The sequence below is a fragment of the Balearica regulorum genome, chromosome 1 (genome assembly GCF_011004875.1).
Source record: "Balearica regulorum gibbericeps isolate bBalReg1 chromosome 1, bBalReg1.pri, whole genome shotgun sequence".
NCBI lineage: Eukaryota > Metazoa > Chordata > Aves > Gruiformes > Gruidae > Balearica > Balearica regulorum.
The window spans coordinates 131,141,459-131,159,560 of NC_046184.1; the positions used below are offsets into that span (position 1 = coordinate 131,141,459).

Genomic DNA, 18,102 nt, shown 5'->3' on the forward strand with positions numbered 1-18,102 from the left:
AATCTTTCAGGCTACCATTTATATGGTGGTAGTTAGTTAATTTAAATCAACGCTATTCTGAATCGTCTTAGACTCGCGAACTCTGTTCTGTAGGTGCCCTGGACGGAGAGGCCGTGCCGCTGCTGGACCTCTGCTTCCTGGAGCGTGCTCGGTGAGGCGGTACCTCCTCACGCCCAGGGGAGAAGGGTGTCACCATCGTAGACAAGATGTGATTCTGGCATTTCTAAAACAGGCATTGAGTTGATTTCTGTTGATTAAAACAGGCTAACATGAAACAGGCCTGCCAAAAATTCAAAGACTGCAGTAGAATATTTCTAGAGAGAAGCATCTTTTCTAAGTGGATCTTCCTAGGGTTGCTGAATGAGTGTTGTAACGTTTCCTTTTCTCTTATACCATGCGTATTTGTCAGCACTGCTTCCTGCTCTAGAAGGAGGTATGTAAATGATACTTCTCTTTACCACATTGCATTAAATTTAGTTTTTCTCTACTATTATGAATGTGAAAAATTAATTTCTGGATTGCTGACTTGTTAATTTCAGTTCCCATACCTAATGGATTTCATGTCTCTTTTTTTCATTTTTCTTTTCTTTTTTGTTTGTTTTTAACATCAAAAAGTATACTGAGTCTTTCTGTCTATTTTTCTGGTTTATCTTAGACACATGGAAACACATTTCTAAAACTTGAATAGAAGTATATCAATACTGTTTAATGGTTGCTATGGATTTATCAATCACATTTTATGTTAAACTGGGGGATTAATTTGTGTTTCATATTCTTTCATTATGTGTGTTTGTCTACAGGACAGAAAACATCAAAAGAAAGATTTTATTATTTTGAGGAATTGTTGTGAGTTTTTTTCCTTTCCTTTTGCAAAGGATATGAAACAATGAAACCCCAGAAAGATTAAAAACTGTTAATATGAAGAATATAGTCTCTCTAAAATCTAGGTAGCATTTTCTTGCATCTAAATCCATATTCTATGAATCTTTGATGTGAGATAAAATCGTAACTGCTGAGTTAGGGAGTGGGACAGAAAGCCACAGAGAGCAGCAACTGTCTGTTATCTTTCCTAATTTCTATCTTAATGCTGATGGAGGGAGAACTCTTTTAGAAATCTCTTATTCTTATTTGTATTTTTTTGATCTACATTTTAATTTATTAAACCCATAGGACAACTTGAAACAAAGAAAGAAATGAAATGGACCCTGTAAGTGAGCAGTGGTGCAGGTTGCAGGGGTGCAGATATCAGAGAGCATTTTCCTTTCCACGGCTGCCTGACTCTGACTCTTCTGCAGCCTCCTCAGCCTCTCCCCATCTCCTTCCTACCAGCTATGTCTCCCTGCCTATGCCTCTGCTATTTTGTGATGGTTATCTCAGGCTGTACGTAGTGGAGACCTTATTTTCCAATCCCATCACCTTTAAAAAGATCTGGGTTGCCTGGGTTACGGATTATGCTGTGAAAAGATGGTACTTACACAACGACCCTGTGGGATCACAGATAACTGCTGGACACAAGTTTTTCTTTCATTTATACCATTCTTACAAGCCTTACATGTATTTTGTTATGTCATTTGCCTCTCCAGGTGAAAGAGGACCCTGCATTGCTAACATTTTCACCTTAACTACAAACTTCTTAGTATGTATATTTTTAAAGACCATGGGGTTTTTTTTATATTGATCCAGGGGGTTCAGACACTGCGCTCCTGATTTGTACTGCGCCAGTGGAGACTATAGTAAGAAACACGGTATCTCTGTATGGTTTTGGGGAAGCGGTTAAATTGGAAAGGTAAAAAGTTTCCTCTGCTGCTGAACGCTGGTAATTGAAGGCACGCTGTAAGTCTATAACGTGGTGGTTTTACCATTTTCCCGGGCCACTGAGGCAGACGGGCAGAAGCTTCAGCTTGTAGGTCAGACTTAGCAATTAGGCCAGAGGGATTTATTTTCAATTTGCAAAAGTGTATCCAATCCATCAGCGTAGAGAGTGGTAGGGAGCATGTTCAGATGATAAAAACTGATTGTTGTGGTCCGTTTTCGGCTCCTCAGCACACCCATGCCCGGGAGGGCAGTGCAGACACCAGCTCAAGATCAGCTAACATCTAGAGCATCCTGTAAGCCTGGGCCGAGCGCCATCCCAGCTTGATCCAAGCTCTCGGAACGGCCTCTGAGAACAGTGGAGCCCTCTTGGTGCGGCACCGCATGCGAACGAGAAAAGCCCACCAGACTTGGACCTATGCCACTGGAGCGTGGGACCAGCGCAGGTCACTCTCCACTGCTGACAGAGCAACCGCAGGCTGAGTTATCTACCCCTGCAGTTTTGAATTCATCCTTTATTCATAATGTGGCGCCGGACATGAAGAATGTTGGTAGAAGAGTTACTGGTCTTGATGCCAAAAGGCGTCTGAGTTGTTGTGCTGGTAGCTAGGAGAGGGAATGCGTTTGATTTATTTTTTTTTAATTATACACAGATGTATTTGATGAGCATGGATTTGGATTCTGTAGGTGATGAAGAAACCACAGAGAACTTCTAATGAAGTACACTGATGCTCTGAGGTGGGCTCATAAACAATTAGCTGCAGCATATTTCCTCACTAGTGAAGGACCCTGGCTCATGCGCTTTGAAGGACAAAGAGGTTTGTGCAATCTCTGAGTATCTGTCTCTAAATATGACATTTTAGCTTGAGTCTGTTGTTGAGAAACAACAAAAATTTATCGAGCAAAATATAGCAAGCAAAACCCTCCACTTTTGAATCAAGTCAACAAAGCCAATTTAAACCAGCTGAGCTAGTAATAGTTATGTTCTCTAGCTTTCCCCAGGTATTATAAAAAACTCTGCCTAAATTCAAAACCAACAAAAAAATCACATAGATTATCATAATGGAGGAAAACATTCTTTTTCATGATGGGGGTCATAACTTTTCATCTTGATTGAATAATAATAAATCAAGTAAAGAGTATTAACTAAAAACTAAGTCTAAGTTTTAATTAAATCCACAGCAGTTTCTATTTTTCAATGTACATGGGAAGAGGCAGGGTATGATATATTCCCTCAACTGAAGAATTTTCAAGTTCCAACTGGACAGCACTTTAATTAACTTCATTTTCTCCCTTTTCTCAGCTGAGGTCCCACCACATTACGATTCTGAATCAATCTTAAATGTAATGTTTTGGAAAAGATAGTTTTCTCACTCTGTGTGACTGCTAAATGTTTTGGGTTGTTTTTTTCTTTTTTTTTTTTTTTTTCCCCCCCAGGAGGCTGTAAACCTTCAAACTTGGTACTCTAAAAGTTCTGGTGGCAAGGGGGATGTGGGGAAGCCAGAGTGAAGACTGCGAACGTGGAAGTGCGTCCCATTCAAAGGCTGGTGCGCAGTGCATGCTTTGAATGGAGCTACTTCTGTTTCTGCTGCTTGCCAGCTGTAGTGTGACACTGGGGATCTGCTCAGTAAAATGATTATACTTGCACAACAAACTGTTTGTCCCTGGCTGGTTGACAAACTGAGAGCAGCAGTATCATTACTGAACAAGAGCCCAGAGTCTCCATCTTGTCATCCTCTTAGCTAATTGCTAACAGTCGAAAGACAGCATCTATTTCACAGGTTAAAGTTGAAAGAATTCGTACAAGTACCCGAGAGCTCAGGTTGAGGTTTTCCTCAAGTCTGAATTCATGGGTGTGGATAAATCTTCACGGGGGCTTCGCACAACTCAGGCAAAAGGGTGGAGGAAGGGACTTGTCACTAGTGGCAGCCAACGCCAATTCTTCTTTCCCTGCCGGTCACTGGAAAAGTACTTTATAGCACATTTCAGTGGGTAAAATATGTCAGGTGTTATGCATCTAGTCACAATAATTTATCTTTTCAAACAGTTTGGATTTCAAGAGAATGGTACCAGCCAAATGGGGTTGGCCTTTGTAAACTGATCGTTTGGGAAGGCTCCATTGGAAAGCCAAGTGCAATGAATGGGTATCTACACCATGGTTTATAGCCATGACTTTTATTTTTACCTGGAAACAGCAGAATTAAGACACACAGGGTGTCAGCAGACCAATAACATTTAAACCAGGGAGTTGTCTGTGAGTTTGGTACATCAGAGAAGCCATGTCATGTGTAATGTTAGGGAACATGATGTTTCAATTATTAAATCAAGGTTGAAACCTAAAGACTGTATTTTTTTTCATCTGGATTTTGGTTTATTGAGTTTCCTTTTTTTTCCCTTGTCAGTATTGTATATAGGATAGCTTGGGTCTTCAGTGGCTTTTTTGAAAGCTTCTGCTGGGTCCTCAAATGATGTAATTTATTGAGATTATTAGAGTTACTGAGAACTCAGAGGCAATACTACTGCCAATTTTATTTTTTTTTAAATTTTTATTTCTTTTTGTTAGTGCTGCTTGTAGTGTTACCTCTAGGACAAAAGAACAAGAGGAAGCTTTGAGTGGAGGTGTAGTTGTTTAGCTCTCTATCTTCCTTGTTGAGACAGAGTATGGCAATGCTGCAGTGCAGAGATACTCGAGCTGGCATTAAACTAATTACGTTGGGTACTGGAAGCATGCTGGCTACAGCAGAGTGGAGTCCAGTATGTTCTGATTTTCCATGCCAAAAAGCTTAGCAACTTGGGCACCAATGAACCAATAACAATAAACAGCAGTGTCTGGATAGGATTTTACGGGGGAGTTTGTCGTTCTGAAATTTTTCACGTTCCCTACGTTGCTACCTCTCTTGCCTCTGTAGTCTTTTATCTCTCTTTCCTAACTTTAGAGGAAAAAATGAAGAAAACAAGGATGACAGGGTACAGAAGCTGCGGGCAATACATCAACAGCAGATGCCTGACTGCAGCTATTTCTCACACAAAGGGTCTGTGCAATAATTCCTGTGTTAGGCAAAGCCAAATCCTTACACAGAAAATAGTTAGGAGTTGAGTTGAATGAGAAGATAGGATGGATTGCTGTGGTCAGGTGCAGAGCTCAAGCATACAGACCAGCAACTCAAATGGCCCCTTTTGTCCCCCTGCGCTCTATTTCCCGTGCCTGTTCTCCCATTCCCCTTGATCACCTCTCTTTCTCCACCATTGCCTCCACTCAAATCAAAACCTACTCTGATTACCTTTTCCCCACAGGTCTTACTTGTGCTACCTCTGTATCCAAACTTGGTGTTTCTGAAAGGGTCACCTAGCCAGTCATTTAGCAGTCCCTGGCACTGGAACAGGTTGCCCAGAGAAGCTGTGGAGGCCCCATCCCTGGAAGTGTTCAAGGCCAGGTTGGATGGGGCTTTGGGCAATGTGGTCTAGTGGAGGGTGTCCCTGCCCATGGCAGGGGCGTTGGAACTGGCTGATCTTTAGAGTCCCTTCCAAGCCAAACCGTTCTGTGATTCTACAATTCAACAACAAAGCCTTTGTAAAGTGGCTATGTTTTCTCCATAAATTATAGTAATAGTAAATATAGACCAGAAAATAATATGTATAGTTTCATTCCAAACTTCTGTTTGTTTTCTGTGATTTTTCATAACATTTTTACTTTTTTTTTTACTCTTGAGGCTTTGAAGTGTAGAGGGAAAGAAAAATTTTCCTGAAAGTTTGAAGTTTCAACCTATTTTTACTGTTTACAAATGAAGACCAAACTTTTGAAAAGTGCTGGCAAGAAGGAACAGGGAGAGAAAACTTTACCTTTTCTCCCACTGCAACTTCCTTTATTTCCTCTAAGCAACACTAAGAGAAAACCTTATAGCTTGCTGTGCTTGCCTGAGGAACTGGAGAGCTTGCCATAAGTTTTAATTCCTACAGAAAGGAGATTGAACTGGAGTTTTCTATAACTAAACATATGTCTTAGGCATCCAGCCATTTTAATGTTCTTATTATTTTGCTTTCTCCAGAAATGCATCCAATATCAGAGAAATGTGTTTAGTAAACTATGTTGTTTTAGGCAGTGAAAGAAGAATTGATATTTTAATTAAAAAAAAAAAAGAGAAAGAAGACTGTGGACAAAAAAAATTAAAAATATTTGCAGGATAGCACGCAATACCTAGAAACTTTAAAACTATCTACCTTAAAACTGAGAACTTAAACCTGAGTAGAATGGAAGATGTTTGTATTTAGTCCCAGCCCAAGCTGTGGAGCGTGGAGGAGAGTGGAGGTCTTAAAAACATAAAGCATTTTATAAACTTCATTAGTGTTTAAAAAAACTCCTAAACATGTCTTGCTTTTAAAATTTTCTTTGTTCTAAGCAGAAGAAAATGAAGTGAGAGAAGTATAAAATATGGAAATTTAAGATGCATGTGTTAAACAGTTTGATTAAAAATTTGAAGATAAGATTTAGAACTTTGACATTTAAATATCCAGCTCCTTCTGGTATCTTTTGCAGAAGGAAGTGCTGGATATGAGCATAAAATGAGGATAAAATATGATATTAATTTGCACTGAAGTAGCAAATATTCTACAGTAGTTTCAGGTCATTAATCTATCTTCCAGCTAAGGGAACTACATTAATAGCTTATGGGATTTACAGGGCAAGCATCAATTTAATGGTTCACCCTAAGTTTGGGGAAAATAGGAAAGGGCAGGATACTGGAGGATACATTATATCTTGGTGCATTAAAATCAATGGCAAAACTTTCCTGGCCTAAAATGGGCCCCAGATAGTTTCTAATTCCAGTGCTGCTGCTGAACCTTAATTTCCTGTCTGCAAAATGGAAGTAACCATATTTGCCTGCCAAGCATTAAAACCGAGTCTTACCCTCATAGCTCTGTCTTGAATATGACAGTCATCTGAATTAATGTTAAGTTTTACTTATGTTTTTGGAGACGAATGGGTTTGGGGTTGGTTTTCTTCAGTGTGGCCTCAGTCTAGGAAAGGAAATACATCTGCAGTAAAGTTACAGAAGGTACCCGCAGGGTCACACAGTTTTGCTTGCGGTATTTTCTAAGCAGCTCTCATTGTTGGAGTCCTGCCTGTGATTTGTCACTACATTCTTTACACCGTAATACTTCCCTGCGCTCTGACGCTAGGTGAGAAACCCTTTTTTGTTCCTTGCTGTTGGAGATGGTGAGAGGAGTGCAATTCGCAGTTTGCAGCTTATTCATGAGAAGGCTCAGAACAAGAACTGGGAAATAATGTCATAACTTAATAGCTGAAATACTATCTTCACAGGGGAGAGTCATGCTAGTACAGCACCTATGAATCAGTGTTGGTGCAGTGCATCATCAGGTATGCAACCTTTTTTAAGGTGATAATTCCCATAATTTGGGTATTGACCTTGTTCTATGTTGTACAGACTTGTAATCTGTGTTTTTTTTGAATGATCCCCACAGGTGGGACATTTCTAATGTGAAGTCACACTGTGAGACACCTCTGAGTGTGCTGGGAAGATAGGATTATAAATATTCATTGCTTTTGCAACCTTGGGCTATGAATGTTTCAAATTTTATAAGCTAAGCAGAACTGGGCCTAGACAGAGAATTATAAAAAAACCCAACTCACAGCTTTGGTAAATCCAGGTGATAAATAAAGTGGAATGGGTAAGAAAATGAGAGTTTTTCTGCTAGGTTGATTTTGAAACAACATGCCAATTTGATTAGGAGAAGTACATAAGCACAATATAAAATCTAATCACTTATGAAACAACCAAGTCAGGCTAGATTTCCCCTCCCTGGGAAATACAGTAACTGCTTTGTGCTCCAGTTTCATCACTGAAAAACAAAAGACCGTGAGCTATAGATTTGGTCATCTCGCAGTTTACCTCCGAGGTCTGAGGAACAAGCGTGGGTGCTGTCAGGTTACCCCATGCTGTCCCATCCCTTCCCACGGCGGGACCCCAACCACCGGCCATGGCAAATAAGATCAGAGCAGTGACCACATCATGGGCCTGGAGAAAAATCTGGCTCCAGTCGTGTGTAACGCCACTAGCAGTTTCTTTCAACCACGTCTGACAAGCAAGGGATGAAGGGCAGGAGGAGCTCATTTTGTTCCTTTCCTGCTTAATTTGTCCAGGTGCAGAAGAAGGACTCATTAATGCTTGGCCTCTGCCTGTGTTCTGCAAGGAGACATGGCAAAGCTCAGTCCTCAATCCTTCTTCCTGTGACCAGGTACAGAAGCGTTTGGGTTTTTTTGTTTCTTAAAGAGTAGCTTTGCACATAAACTATCTCAATGGAAACTGTAATCTTATATGCCTCTTCCCAACTCCTGATGGATTCCCCAGGTTTATGTGGCAGAAGTTCAACATGAGCCCCTGCTGCCACCGGGTCCATGGGATCACCCTGACGGAGCCTGAAAATCATAACCCTGAGCAACTCAGAGCGTAATGGGTGTTCCCGCAGGGCTGATACTCCTGCACTGTCCCTGGTGTCCCTTGTGTCAGGTGAATCTCCAAATCTCCACCCCACTTGCTATTGTGGGCCCTTCCTCCTCTCTCTCTTTTTTCTTGTGTTTTGTTTTTGGTTGTTTGGGGTTTTTTTGTTTCTTTGATTTTTTTGGTATCAGGAAAGACTTTACTATCAAAAGATTAAAACATTTTCACAAAATGAAATCAATGTTTTCCAGTCAGCCCTGGAGTTCATCTTAAGTGCAAAAAAACCCCAGAGCTCAACCACCTTAGAGCCTCTCCTTGTTTGTGATTTGCTAAGCAATATGGAATTTGATGGAGAAATTGGGGTGGGTGCCCTGAGGGTGACAGGTAGGAGGGAATTCTTGGGATCTGTCATGGTGGTACATGGTAGCACAAGACATAAAAATGGGTTCCAAATGTAGAATCATAGAATCATAGAATCATAGAATCATAGAATCATAGAATGGTTTGGGTTGGAAGGGACCTCAAAGATCATCTAATTCCAACCCCCCTGCTGCGGGCAAGGACACCCTCCACTAGACCACGTTGCCCAAAGCCTCATCCAACCTGGTCTTAAACACTGCCAGGGATGGGGCCTCCACAACCTCTCTGGGCAACCTGTTCCAGTGCCTCATCACTCTAACAGTAAAGAATTTCTTTCTAATATCTAATCTAAATTGACCCTCCTTCAGCTTGAACCCATTACCCCTTGTCCTGTCACTACACTAAATGTAGATGCACCTCTATGCAGAGTCTACTGCTAATGCCTTTTTTCCTCTCTAGATGACAGCTTGGAATTGCTGGGTAAAAAAAAGAAGATAATTTTGCAATTACTTTGATAATCCCTGATGACCTATTTTGTTATATGATTATGGGATTGTGTAAATCAGTGTGTATTTCATAATGACTAGAGCATAAGAGTGCTTAGATACATATAGCTGGGACACCCAAGGGCCTGAGTCTGGGACTTCTCTCTCTATCTTTTTCTTGCTATTTCTTTTAGAGAAACAAGATTTTACTGAAATCTCCTGGAGTGCATCCTACTGTCACCTGCAGTTCAAGTTCCATCATACTTTAACTGTAACAAGGACTTACCCCCAGCCCAGGGGTACCTTCCTGAGATGGTGTCATTGGGGTTATTGCTGTGAGATGCAGGGCATAGTTCTTCTATTTCTGACACTACACCAATTTTCTTTTTTTTCCCAGTGTGCCAATGGAGCTATTTATGAAGCTGCACTGGAAAACAAATCAGTGAAATGCTGCAAATTTTGAAAAATATCCTTTTAACAATTTTTATTATTACAATGAACCTAAATGGCAGTTGGACTAGATGATTGTTATAGGTGCCTACCAACTGAAATATTCTAGTCTAGTCTAGCCTAAAAGGAGAGGGGAAAGGATGAGATGTTTTAAACTACTTTCCCTGCTGTACAGACAGTGATGCTGGATCCTCTGCTTTTTGATGTGCTAGGCTCAAAGCGTAACATCTCTGTAAGATGCTTTCCTGATGCTAGTGGCTCTTTAACAGGATTCAAGGACACCTTCTTCCAGAAAAAAATAAAAAAAATACACCATGTACTCAAAGAGAGCACAAAGCAAGTGGAGAAATGGTTAAAGCCACAAAAAAAATTCTTTTTCCTCCAGGATCTGGCCTGCAGCTTTTCTCCCCTCCAAGCTTATGGGATGACTCATATGCATTTACATTCCCCGTGCTTCACATGGCATCTGCTGCTACACATTTGTTGCAGGATCTTGTCTTTGAACAGCTGGTGACAGCCCACTTCCTCTTGCTTTCTTCAGCACAGATTTTTCAATTGTTTCTCGTTGTTTTGATGTGAGACCCAGTGTTGGAAAAACAAGCCCATTTACCCTGATTAGAACCAGCCATTTAAGCACTTGCCAATTAGTTATTCTTCTAAGGACCCAGGAAATATTTTCCTTTTCTCTCCTTTTACTTTCTCTCCTTTCACTTTCTTCAGATGTGATTCGGCATGAGCAGAACAAAATCAAGCCCTTTTTATATAAAATGGTATTAATATTTCCCTTGTTCTCCCTCTTCCTTTTGTCCTACAGAGTTGGAGATGAAGGGATCCTTTGCTTTCTTCAAGCTAATTGTAATTAGCTCAATGTCGTGATAACCGTGTTGTGTCCTTAAACACGGAGAAACTGCCACTAATGATGAGTATTATAGACCTGACCTTTGGAAAAGCAAACAGGAGAACATCACACTCACATTAGAAACAATGATACAAAATGTGATTAATTTTAGTTACTGGTGCCAATTTTACTAACATGCATTAAGAAAAATAATTTAACATGCGCGTGTTTTTAGCAAAATTAGAGACAGTCTGGTTTATACTAGTCTAGTACATTCAGTGAAACAGAATCCTTCTTTCAGGGATTTAATCTCAACTATCTATAAAATCATACACTATGTTTTTATAATTTTGGAAAAACGATGTACTAAAAATTGAGCTTAATGCTTAGCTACTTTTTTTTTCTTTTTGACCTCTCATTACACATCTAGATTTCCTTGCCAGGCACCACTTTTATTACATAAATATTTTAAGGAAGTGCTAAACTTACAAGTGAGACCATCTTGTTTCCAGTTTTGAAAATACAATTACTTATCTCAGACAACTCTAGTAGCAGTTACTTGAGAAACTGCATATAATCCTATCAGACCTAAAGGCAATAAAGGTAAGGGCTCCTCTGCTTTAAAATGCTTGCTGTGTTTATTACTGATTTGATGGCTATACCATTCTGCAGGAATTTTCCAATAGGCTTTTTTTCCTCCCTTTTAATAATTCAAGTTGAAGTTACAATCTGTATTGTTTAGACTGTACTGTTTATTCCCATAATTAATATCTGCTCAAATCTTCACCTGTACTCTGCCCATCCCTTAAAATACAGGTATCCTTGTGGCAGATGGCTGTTTAGGTGTTCTGTGTGTCTCCGCAGAGGTATCTTTGACCACCAATGCATGCTCTGAGTTGAATTTTCTGTTGTAAATGCCACAGAGCACCTGACTGCAGAGGAAGGGGTTGTCTTGGAGGGTCACACTTGCTTCCTGCCATTGCTGGATATGTCGATTGGCCCTCGCTAAGACAAATTTCTCTGGGTCCTGAATTTAAGTACTGAAAAAGCACCTGTATTTACTGAATAATTGCCAAATTTGGTTTTCATTTCTTTGTTTCCTGTGGCAAGAGAGGATTTCAAATCACTTTGCTGCTCAGGGGAAATTGAAAACAGGATCTATTTTTGGTTCTTACTTGACTTCCCAAGATGGATCAGTTGAAACCTGTTACAGCACTAATTTACTTAAAGATGTATTATGTGCACTGCACTAAAATTCTGGGGGGAAAAAGCTTTGCTTTTGCAGTTGCTTGGCTGAAGCCACGATTCCCCATGAAGCTACATGAAGAAGCCAGAAGAGAATTATCCATACATTTTTATGCATGCAGCTTTATTGAACTGATTGGCTTGTGAACCTGTACCCTTCTTACAATATATTTGAAAAGAGAGTAGGGGGTTATAAATGGGCTGAAGGTGCACCCTTTCTCTGTAAGCTGTGCAAATCAAGGACTGATGTGAAGCGCTTGGATGAATCCGCTCCCCTGACCTGACATCAAAACAGAACATTGCTGCCTTATAGCCAGAGATGAAAGTGCAAATGCAAAGAGAGATGCCAAAAGCCATGATGTTTATTTTTTTGCAACAAACCATAAAGGTTAGTTACACATAACTGTTAGATAATTCTTATTGTATGAGCTGTAATTTCCACTTGAGCACACCTTCGGTCTGTGGTGCTCTACAGCTGAATGCATAACATGCCTCGGTCTGTGGGCGCTATCGGTAGCAATTTACAGTGTGGCAACCCATGTTATGTCTCTGCTCTATGAATAGCAGCGTCATTTGTCATGTTTTTGAAAAGACTGCCTGTTCAACATAGCCAATGACAAATTTTAGGTTCAGATAGATTTGTCCTCTAGTTCACAGACTAGCTCTTTTTCCCCCTCAGCGTTGTTCACCACAGGCTAACCCTCCTGTGCCCTTTCCGTTCTCTGAGGGAAGACAGATCTGCAGATAATTGAATATTCAAGACCCATGTTTCAATTATCATATTATTTGAAGAATCTGGTGCTTCACTTAATGTTCCTCAAGTAGTTCTCTTGATTATTTACTGCTGCAGAGCTGGGGTAAACTTGTTTGCTTCTCCTTTTCTCTCAGCCTGAATTTGATTTCAGAAAGCAATCTCAGAAAGAGAGAGATTTCAGAGTCCTAATGACATGCTGCTGCTGTTGGCTTTGTTGCTGCAAGTGGCAACATAGCGTATGCTTTACCTTACACTGTATGAAATGCCAAGAGCAGAATACATTCTTTTTATTGTGATGTTTGGGGTTTTTTTGGTGAGTTTTTCCAGAATGGGCATATCTGAGACACACGATAGTTGTATTCAGCAAGGATTTATCTATAATATTTAATTACAAGGGTTCTGCATACATTTACATAACATATTGGAGGGTTTTGTGATGAGAAAACAGCTCAGGGCACATACGACAATATCCCACTTCTCTCTCTCTCTCCTGTCAATTACCTTTGAGTCATCCCACTTGCTAAAGCTTCAGGTCAATAAAACGAATTTCAAAGCAGAATCTGGTATGTGCTGAGACACTAACTTCATTGCGTGCCTGTAAAAAGTGCATATTTTTTCATCATCCTTTTCTCCTAATGTGATTGTTCTTCTGATTTTATTCTACAGAGGGATCCTAATGCACCTTCAATGTGGTTTCATTTAAAGAATTTCTGCATGTCCTCAGTTTCTGTGAGCATGCACTTTATTTCTATGTGTGTAATTCTGAGGAAGAGTCGTTAGTTTCATCTGTACAATTTGCAAAAATCGTCAGGTCCAGAAGGGGCAAAGTTTACCACAGAAGTTTGATAAGGTGGATAGACTCTTATTATGGAGAATAATAGTAAATATTTCATCATGTGTCCTGGAGCTTAGAGAATACTTTTATTTATTTTATTGCTAGTTTCAATAACACTATGGTATGCTGTGTGTCCTAGGCAGTGTCAGTTATTATGAAATTGAGAATTTCCATCCCTTTTCATATTTGGTTTTCATGTAAAATTAGGCAAAATGTTGAAATGTCAGTTCCATTAAATTGGAACAGAAATGTTTGACATTTTCAATCAAAATAAAATATTTTTACATTCCTGAAATGGAAGAGAATTCCTGTAGCCTAAAGAGAGTTGCAGTACTGGTCCTTATTCTATTTCATGGTTCCCAGCTCCTACTGCAGTTCCCACATTGACCCATAGGATTCTTATACTACACCACATGGAAGAAATAATACATCCTGAGAGGTACAGTGCATTACAGCTGGAGTCCTTCAGAAATTCTTGCCCCAAAAAGAGTAGGGCCTGGAATTAAAAAGTAAACAATGCAATGTAAATGCAGTGAAATACAGTGTAAAATACAAGCATTTGGATCTTCCGTGTTCTCCAGTATATTTCAGTTGAGTGTTTCTACTAGGTTCTACTCATTACTCTATTTCCAAATATGTGGAGTATTATATATAAAAATTACTCTATTATAGATAAAAACTTCAAGGGATCACAGGGTTTTCCCCCCCATATTTTAGAGAATACTGCACTAGAGAATTGAGCATACAATCTTTAATTCCACAAGTACGATTTCTGAACATGGAGAGCAACAGTTTAGTACAGGTTTCAGGGAGAAACACATTGCATCACAGTGGCCCACTGCAGAAAAACATGAAACATGAAAACGTTCAGTGACGAATTGTCCTGAGTGCAGAGGTAGGTTTGCAGGCAGGCACGAAGGGTCCAGGTTTTCCACAGCCTGAATCAAGTAGTGCTGCAACTTATCCTGTGCAGGGTGAGAGATGAGAAGGGGTCCAGGCTTGAGCCTTAGCATTTTTGAGGAACCTCCTGGGTCTAATGTCATCACTGAGCACAGTCAGTAGTTCCCAAGAGAGTACATACAAAATCATTTAAGAATAGAATCATTTAAGTTGGAAAAGACCTTTAAGATTATTGAGTCCAACCATATTTGGACTCTGGATACTGTATAACTGTATTTGGTACTGGCTACTATACCTTCCATTTTTTTAGGAACTGAGTTCAGTTTAACCCCATCTCCAATGGTAGCTGCCAGTTTTAAGGCGGGGGGAAGTAGGAGAATGGGAATAAATGAAGAGAGAGTTAGATGTTCTTTAGTGTTCCTCTGTGGATATCCCAGATAAAATATGGTGTGTCTGGTACACCCAAAACTTTCTTCTGACATATGAAGAAAAGATAATGCCAGGTCTTTTACTTGATTTTCTTTTTTTCTCCCAAATAATCTTCTTACTTTTCAGAAACATGAAAGAGAAGCTAAGTATGCCGCAGTTTCCATTGGCCAAAACTATTTTGAATCCTTCAAAGCAAAGCGTGCATTTGGACACAAGAAGGTGCAGATGCCATTTCATTTTCTTCTTCAAACGTACTCTGGTGAAAGGCCTGCTGACCTTTTGTGAAAGATGACTTCCCGAGAATATGGTGAATTTCCCTTCTGTTCTTCCCTCTCTCTGGAGACCAGTCTGGCTTCTGCTTATAGAGAGTAAATCATCCACATCATACCTCCTTGGATTCAAGAACCCCACTAGCCCTTCATCTCCTCAACTTTTCCTCCTCCACCAGCTGTTCATCATATGCTTTGATGGGCAAATCTATCCATCAAAGCTGAGGATTAGATATCTATATGTACTGAGGATTGTAATTGTATTGCAAACTATTTTATAGATGCTTCTAAAGTGATAGGAAAAATCATCTGCTGAATTGTGTTATATCAAGAACTATTCATCAGGTAAAACTAGGACATTCTGGGAATCCAGATACATACAGAAAGTTGGAATATAAACTTCATGTTTATTCTTAAACATACAGAACTTTGTCTATTTCTTTGTAGATAAGTATGCACACAGTTTTGTTGTGAGCATTAAAAAGTAATGATCTGATCTTTCACTCCTCATATTGCTATTTGTTCCACGTCAGCAGCCTCATAACAGATTCACTGGCCCCTAAGCTACAGCTTGTCACAAGCAAGAGACAAATGCTTAGAGAGCTTTCCCTCTGTTTGATCCTTGTAATCAACTTTATTTCCTCTACAGAATTCCAATTATCCCATTAAACAATGAGTCAGGATGCTTATATTGATACAGGTGCCTTAATTGGTTAATTTATACTCATGCCAGCCCCAGCTAAAAATTCATTTCCCTGAGGCCTCCTTAGATAACCACAGTTCCTCCTAAGCTGTAATGGTAATTCCTAACAGGCATAGTACTTGAGCACAACGTTTAGACCTACACACAAGCACCCCTCACCAATACTAATCTATGTTTAGCCATATACATGCTTTTGAGCTTTTATTTGCTTCTACCTTATAATTTCTAACCTATTTAGTTTTAATTATAAGACTATGATTAAACAACACTAACCGTATGCTTTTAAAACCAAATTGCAAGAAAAAAAGTCCTAATAATATTGCTATTTTTTAGTAGCATTCCAAAGAAATTAAATGCTTATTAGATGCCAGCAAATTCAGCTGCAGTCTATCATATACACATTTATTTGCATATGCTGTCTGGTGAGTGGCATCGTTTTCATTATTGACTTATAAGGATGGAAATAATAGACAATTATTTACTGAACTGTCTTTAACTCTGCATCAACCAAAATAGCTAATTAAATGTGTAACAACTTTCACTGGCACAAGCTGGGAGATTTTAAAATCAAGGTGAAGAGAAGGACAAGCACTAGTCTGTGCTCTATAAGGCTCATTCTCACCATGGCAAGAAAATAGGATATCTAGTCTTGTAAATCATCAGAGAAACCACAGAGAACTACAGGTAGATTTTTAAAAATAATTTCCCAGGAAATCAGTTTTTCAGGACCAGATAAATCAACTAGTGAGCTGCCAGAATTATTATTTTTCCAAACATACATCCTGATGAATGTCATGAGCAGCAGCTCCTGCTATAGTCCCTAGAAGGAAGTTTCCAAAGGAGCTATAGAAGAATTAAATGCCCCACTTAAAAGACTGTGATAGTTGTTCCTTAACTTCATTTCCAGTTTAGCTTACTTCACCCATTTTATTTCTTTCCCTCTGCGGATGTAAATTAAGAACTCACCTTCTCCCCTCCTTATTCTGCTATATTAGCTGGCAGCTTGCAGGCAGGAACAGCTGTAGAAGGCGGCGGTGTCATCTCTAGTTCATAGACGTAGTACTGTACTTGCCATAGGCAGCAGTTTGTAGAGAGCAACTTAACCTGCATCTTTTGAGTTGCTGACTAACATCCAGAATGTGGGATAATTCTGATTTTCTGTTAATTGGAATGTATCTCTGTTTATCCTTTAGGATATTCAGTTCATAGAAAGTAAATTAAGCAAGCGGTTTCTGCCAATGGTCATGTAGAATAGCTATTTTACATTCTCTCTGTTGTGGCTCAACTGTATGACCTGATACCTCCCTGAAATGTGTTAAAAGCTTCACATGCATATAATTTTAAATGATAAAAAAAGTAATGTAGTTTGACTGGAAAACCCCTATTCACTCCAACAAGATAGTGGTATCTGCAGATGATACATTCCAGCAAAGCGTCTTTTTATACACACAAGCTAACAGGAAAAAATTGTCAGTGGCTTAGTCACCATTCAGCTGAATCACCAATCTCTTTTAAAAAATAGTGTGGTTGCGGGGAGGGTGTTCATCCCCCCTATAGTAAATTAGATTAAACGCAGTACAACAGGTACTCTGCAGAGGTATATTTTGGGATAGGAAAGAAATCTTTTTCTCCTTGTGGCTACTGGCTAATATTTTATATTACTCAAGTAGCATCATTGATAGACCGGTGTGCCAATTGCTGCTATGCAGCAGTATGAAATAATGTCATTTCCAAATGTGCCATCTTCAGGGACACTGCTTCTGGAAAGAATCACAAAAACAGTGAGGCTTCTCCTCCCAGGCATAAGTGAACTGTATAAAAAAAGTTCCCATTTACAAAAAGCGTAATCTCCACAGGAGAATAATACCTGCGTTTAGGACACTTACTTTAGAGGGAGAACCGCCTAAGGTGGTGACTTAGTCCCCAGACTAAGCTGCCCTTTTGCCTAGGTTCCCCAAAGACAGCAGCTGGACTCACCCAGATTCTTGAGCACAAAGAAATTTCTACAGCACACAAATACATTTTGCAATTCTGCTTCCTAAGAAATTCAGCCAGGATCCATTCCCCTTTTCCAAAAGGTCTACTGAGGTGGTAATTCTGTATTTCTGCAGGTGTATGTGGTAGTATCTGGTATTTTGATTCCTTACATACAGTGTATACCTTTAATGTCTTTCATGAAAAGTGTGTTAAGAAGGATGGTAGAGGAAAACGGATGAACCAGTCTGGTTTACTTGATAACCTATCTAAGGTTTCATTTCAAAGTCAAAATTCAGCAGTTCTGAAAGTCAGAGCTGAGTAAATTCCAGCAAGTTCAGCATAATCACACGGAATAGCAGAATTTGTGAGTTATTGTCTCTCCTAACTGATTGGATATTAGGAAAAATTTCTTCACCAAAAGGGCTGTCAGGCGTTGGAACAGGCTGCCCAGGGAAGTGGTTGAGTCACCATCTCTGGAAGTATTTAAAAGATGTGTGTAGATGTGGCACTTAGGGACATGGTTTGGTCGTTGGACTTGGCAGGGCTAGGTTTATGGTTGGACTCAATGGTCTTAAAGGTCTTTTCCA

At 39.6% G+C, this 18,102-nt stretch overlaps 1 long non-coding RNA gene across 1 annotated transcript; it reads left to right on the forward strand.

Annotated features, from left to right (window-relative positions):
* Positions 1-10,381: 10,381 nt before the first annotated feature.
* On the forward strand, positions 10,382-15,510 carry LOC142600128 (uncharacterized). The gene is made up of 3 exons (XR_012833582.1): positions 10,382-11,006; positions 13,069-13,131; positions 14,693-15,510. It is a non-coding gene; the product is annotated as an uncharacterized LOC142600128 (long non-coding RNA).
* The last annotated feature ends 2,592 nt before the right edge of the window (positions 15,511-18,102 follow it).